This window comes from Triticum dicoccoides, chromosome 3A, assembly GCF_002162155.2.
Source record: "Triticum dicoccoides isolate Atlit2015 ecotype Zavitan chromosome 3A, WEW_v2.0, whole genome shotgun sequence".
Lineage (NCBI taxonomy): Eukaryota > Viridiplantae > Streptophyta > Magnoliopsida > Poales > Poaceae > Triticum > Triticum dicoccoides.
The window spans coordinates 117565098-117571506 of record NC_041384.1 but is presented as its reverse complement, the minus strand read 5'-3'; positions in this window follow the sequence as shown (position 1 = coordinate 117571506).

The window sequence follows — 6409 nt, the reverse complement described above, 5'->3', positions numbered from 1 at the left end:
CTGTATGACTTGTATGTTGGGTCCTGAGACCCGTACCTTTGTGTATGTTATGTATGGCTTCCTGAGCCTTAAATAAAGTACTTGTGTCATAGAGTCATGTTGTGATGCTTCGTTGTATTTGCACATATCGAGCATATTGTGTGTATGATTGAAATGCTTGGTATGTGTGGGATCTGACTATCTAGTTGTTTATCTTTAGTAGCCTCTCTTACCGGGAAATGTCTCCTAGTGTTACCGCTGAGCCATGGTAGCTTGCTACTGCTCTGGAACACTTAGGCTGGCCGGCATGTGTCCTTCTTCGTTCATGTGTCTGTCCCTCCGGGGAAATGTCACGCTTTGAGTACCGGAGTCCTGTTAGCCCGCTACAGCCCGGTTTACCGGAGTCCTGCTAGCCCAGTGCTACAGCCCGGACCCATTTGCTGATGACCGACACGTTCGAAGCTGGGTCATGGATGCCTGTCCCTGTAAGTCTGTGCCACTTTGGGTTTACGACTAGTCATGTCAGCCCGGGCTCTTTATCATATGGATGCTAGCGACACTATCATATACGTGAGCCAAAATGCGCAAACGGTCCCGGGCAAAGGTAAGGCGACACCCGTGGGGATACCGTGCGTGAGGCCGCAAGGTGATATGAGGTGTTACCGGCTAGATCGATGTGACATCGAGTCGGGGTCCTGACAGCGTTGGTATCAGAGCAGGACTGCCTGTAGGTTCTCCAAGCCAAACTGGTCGAAGTTGAGTCTAGAAATTCTTTAGTTATATGTAGGGGAATTGTTTGTGGGTTGGAACGTAAGGCTCTTTTTACTCCTTTATCTTATGACATTCTGATCTGAGTCAGTCCATTCTTCTACCGGGGGTTAAGGAATTAGGATCTATTCTCTCTATCAGGATCACGTGTTACTAATCAGTAGTACCTTATAAGTTTGATGGATACAAACCTAGTCCAGTTCTACTACCACATTATGTTGTTAGAATGGATTCAGAACTTTGATATGATGATGTTGAGTGTGTATGAAATCCTTTGTCAAATGTCTCAAAATCCTTCTTGAGCATTTACAGCTGTTATGCTGCCAAAATTTCGCTAGAAATTCTAATGCCTTTGCATTATGATTGTGCTTTCAGATGGCCACTCGCGACCTCAATCAAGTGGTTCGCCTGACTCGATGCCTAGATGTACCCGGCCATACTGCCAAGTTGGTCAGGGTAATGATTGAGGCTGGATACCGCTGGTATCCTGAGTACACGGTCGAAGAGCAATTCCGAGACTTTAATCAAAGCCAGTATCTCTGCACTGTCAGGATATTTCCATCTTATCCTGGATCCACCGAGCCTCTTCACTGCTCTTATGGACTCGGGGTTACCATTGAGATGGCTGTGCAGGACGCCGCCTACTCTATGATGACCATTATGCGAGTCAGATCTGGTCTATTTCGGGACTCTGATTTCCGGTATATGCCAGGATCACTTCCGGGAGCACAAGGGTATCTCCAGGCTATTTATGCTGACCCCACTCAGGAGGATTCACGGACTCGCACCACTGCTGAGATGCTCGAGGATAAGGACCGTGAAAATCGGGCCTTGAGGTTAGAGCTCTTCAATACCCGTGCTGACCACTGGGCCACTTTGACTCGGTTCGCACCGGCGGTGCAAGCTGGATTCTCATATATGCGCGATCTCTATCCTGTGAGATCTGCTCTGCCAGACGTGATGGTTTGGCGTGATGTAGGAGGCATCACCCCACCTCGCGGGCCCCGCAGGCCACCGTCTGTTGGTCCAAGGCCTCATCCTAGCCCCTATGGTCCACAAGCTTCGCGAGATCGTCTGTTTCCGGATGATCATGTTGAGCTTCCAGGCTATGGAGGTGACTTCTACGAGGACTACTACGGATCGGTCTGAGTTAGTGGTAGTATCACTAGTTCGCACTAGCTGTGTCTTCTATCGTCCCGCGTGACTCGTGGGATATGACCTAGTTTGTACTCCTTCCGGAGGTGTAGAAAAATAATGTATAGGAGCTTGGAATGCCTCCGATGAGATGTAATCCTCTTTCACCGTAATAGTACTTTGTTTGGTCTTGTACTAAACCCTGTATGGTGTGTATGACGATGGAATAAAAGAAGCAGTTTCTGTATCTACCATGTCATACGGATGATCATCTTGCATTTCGAGTTATTCCTTACATTTCTACCCTATGTCGGAATTTTATCATCCTGACTAAATCATTGTCTTGTTTACCTAGGATGGTCAACACGCGCGCTAACCCTGCTTCTCAAGAGCAGGCCGAAGGCAGTGAAGCCAGGGATGCAAATCTGCCTCATCCTCCTTCACTAGCCGAGGTTATGATGGAAGCTGAGAGAAACAAGCGGGAGACCAACCGTTTGTTGGAGCGTATTGAACAGAACACAGCACACCGTCAGAGGACTAACGTGGTGTCACTCAGTGATTTTATCAAATTACATCCACCCACGTTCCACCACTCCGTCGAGCCTCTCGACGCTGATGACTGGCTTCGCAGTATCTCTCACAAACTGCGTTCCGCGCTGGTAGCGGAGGCTGACAAGGTCACCTTTGCTGCATATCATCTTGAAGGCCCCGCCAGTCTATGGTGGGAGAATTATGGAGCTATGCGCCCGGTGGGCCATGTCACTAATTGGGCTGAATTCAGCGAGGCTTTCCATGAACATCACATTCCAGAGGGTCTCATGGACCGTAAACGTGAAGAATTTTGCAGTTTCACCCAAGGCCGACTTTCTGTGGATGCTTACAGCAGGGAGTTTGGTAATCTCGCACGATATGCAACTGAGGAAGTGTCTACTGATGCCAAGAAGCAAGCAAGGTTCCGTAAGGGCCTTAGTCCTGAGCTTCGCCGCGACCTCCGTCTGCATGAGTGCACATCTTTTCAGAAACTTGTCAACAAAGCCATCAGTGCTGAAACTGGTCAGACTGACTATGACGCAACACGCAAGCATGGCCGTGACATGGGTTCCTCATCGGGTGCTGGTCCTCAGAAGCGCCGCGTGTGGGTACCCAACACCGCCCTGCCACCCAGGTTCACACCGAGGCCATCCTTCCAGGCGCCTCGCCCCGTTCAACAGTCTGCTCCAGCCAAGCCCTATGGAGGTCCAACTAACAATGCTCCTCCACGTACCAGTTCCGTGACTTGTTTCAAGTGTGGGGAATCTGGTCACTATATGCGTGAGTGTCCCCAGACCAACCCCAATCAATCTGCTAAAGCTGTTGGCCGTGGCAAGCCGACAGGAAAAATATTCCACGCCAAGCCGGTCACCGCTTCACGTGGCCATGTCAACTGTATCTCTGCCGAAGAAGCTCAAGAGGATCCCAACGTCGTTCTCGGTACGCTTCTTGTCAATTGCCACCCGGCATCTGTTCTTTTCGATACAGGAGCCTCTCATTCTTTTATATCTGAAAACTATGCTCGCTTGCATAACGTCGCATTCGGTGATATGCCAACCTCTATGGTAATTCAAACTCCGGGATCCAAATGGCAAACTTCTAGAGTAAGCCATGGAAATGAAATCCAAGTCGACAGACTTGTTTTCCTCGCGTCCTTGATAGCCCTTAAATCTTCAGATATTAATATCATTTTGGGTATGGACTGGATGTCAGCTCATCAAGCCAAAATCGATTGCTTCTCTAGGACTGTTCAACTCACTCACCCTTCGGGCAAGATAGTCAATGTCTTGACCCGAATAGCCAAGCGACAATTATATTCTCTTAACGCCAGCCCTTTGCCAGACCTTGAGGACGTTCCGGTAGTCCGTGACTTCCCGGATGTCTTTCCAGAGGAATTGCTAGGTGTTCCACCTGACAGGGATGTTGAATTCGTAATAGACCTCATTCCAGGAACCGTTCCGATTGCTAGAAGACCTTATAAGATGGCACCCCTAGAACTAGCCGAGCTTAAGAAACAACTCGATGAGTCCTTGAAAAAGGGTTTCATCCGACCTAGTTCATCTCCGTGGGCTTGCCCCGTCCTATTCGTCAAGAAGAAGGATGGTACGGACCGGATGGTTGTAGATTACCGACCTGTCAATTTGGTCACAATCAAGAACAAATATCCGCTTCCCAGGATCAACGACCTGTATGATCAGCTCGCTGGATCCTCAGTCTTCTCCAAGATGGATTTGAGGTTGGGCTACCATCAAATCAAAATCAGAAACGGGGACATCCCTAAAACGGCCTTTGTTACTCGTTACGGCCAATACGAGTACACCGTCATGTCCTTCGGTTTAACCAACGCTCCAGCCACCTTTTCTCGGTTAATGAACTCAATCTTCATGGAGTATTTGGATAAATTCGTCGTGGTTTACCTCGATGATATACTCATCTACTCCAAGAACGAGGAAGAACATGCCGAACATCTAAGGCTAGTGTTGCAGAAACTTCGAGAGCATCGCCTTTATGCCAAATTTCCTAAATGTGAATTCTGGTTGTCAGAAGTGACCTACCTGGGTCATGTAATATCTGGTAGAGGTATTGCTGTTAACCCTGAGCGAGTTCAAGCCGTCCTTAATTGGACTCCACCTGAATCGGTCAAGCAAGTTCGGAGTTTTCTAGGCTTAGCGAGCTATTGTCGTCGCTTTGTCGAGAACTTCTCCAAGGTTGCCAAACCTCTAACCGAACTCCTCAAGAAAGATAAGAAGTTCGAGTGGACTCCACAATGTGAGCACAGCTTTCAGGAACTGAAAAGACGCCTGACTTCTGCTCCCGTACTGGTACCGCCAGACCTCTCCAAAGACTTTTTTATCTACTGCGACGCCTCGCGACAAGGACTGGGTTGCATTCTCATGCAAGATCGACACGTAATTGCCTATGCTTCACGGCAATTGCACCCACACGAGGAGAATTATCCTACTCATGATCTAGAGCTTGCAGCTGTAGTCTATGCACTTAAGACCTGGCGACATTACCTCCTCAGTAATCGTTGCGAAATATTCACTGATCACCAAAGTCTGAAGTACATTTTCACCCAACCGGATCTGAATCTCAGGCAAAGACGTTGGGTTGAATTGATCACAGACTTCGACTTAGGAATAACCTACACCCCAGGGAAAGCCAACGTCATGGCTGATGCGCTAAGTCGTAAATCTTATTGTAACAATCTGGTGTTACAACAAAGTCAACCGCTTCTCCATGAGGAATTTCGGAAGCTTAACCTTCACATTGTTCCTCAAGGATTTCTTTCCACCTTGGTGGCGAAACCTACTCTTACGGATCAAATCATTGCTGCCCAGAAGCGAGATAAGGGAATAGCTAAGATCAAGGAGAACATTGCTAGCGGAGGTGCTAGTTGTTTCTCCACCAATGATCATGGTGTTGTGTACTTTGAGAACCGTCTAGTGGTTCCCAAGAACCAGCATCTACGGCAGTTGATCCTTAAGGAGGCTCATGAATCTCCTCTCACCATTCATCCCGGTAGTACTAAGATGTATCAGGACCTACGCCAGAGGTTCTGGTGGACTAGGATGAAGAGAGAAATTGCTCAGTATATTGCTAATTGCGACGTCTGTCGTCGTGTAAAAGCAGAGCATCAACGGCCTGCTGGCACCCTTCAACCCCTAGCTATTCCTGAATGGAAATGGGATAAAATTGATATGGATTTCATTACCGGTTTTCCCAGGACTAAGAGAGGGAATAATGCTATCTTCGTCATGGTCGATCGTCTTTCCAAAGTAGCCCATTTCTTACCTGTTCGTGAGAGTATAACCGCTAGTCAGCTGGCAGACTTATACATCTCCCGAATAGTGTCTCTCCATGGTGTTCCTTTGGAAATTAACTCGGATCGAGGAAGTCTTTTCACCTCTTGATTTTGGGAAAGTTTCCAAAATGCTATGGGAACCCGTCTCTCCTTTAGCACCGCCTTCCACCCTCAGTCGAGCGGTCAAGTGGAACGCGTCAACCAGATTCTAGAAGACATGCTTCGAGCCTCGGTTATCTCATTCGGGATGGACTGGGAAAAGTGCCTTCCATTTGCCGAATTCGCTTACAACAACAGCTATCAATCTAGCCTGGGTAAAGCCCCTTTTGAAGTTCTCTATGGACGACGGTGTCGAACACCCCTTAACTGGTCAGAGACCGGGGAAAGACAATTCTTTGGCCCGGATATGATTCAGGAAGCAGAAGAACAAGTTCGCATCGTTCGTGAAAAGTTGAAAACAGCCCAATCTCGTCAAAAGAGTCAATATGACCGAAAACATAAGGCTATGACTTTCGAAGTTGACGAGAAGGCTTATCTTCGGGTCACCCCTCTGAAGGGAACCCATCGTTTCGGTATCAAAGGCAAATTGGCTCCTCGTTACATTGGACCTTTTCGCATTCTCGCCAAACGAGGAGAAGTTGCCTACCAGTTGGAACTACCTCCGCATCTCTCCAGAGTCCATGATGTCTTCCA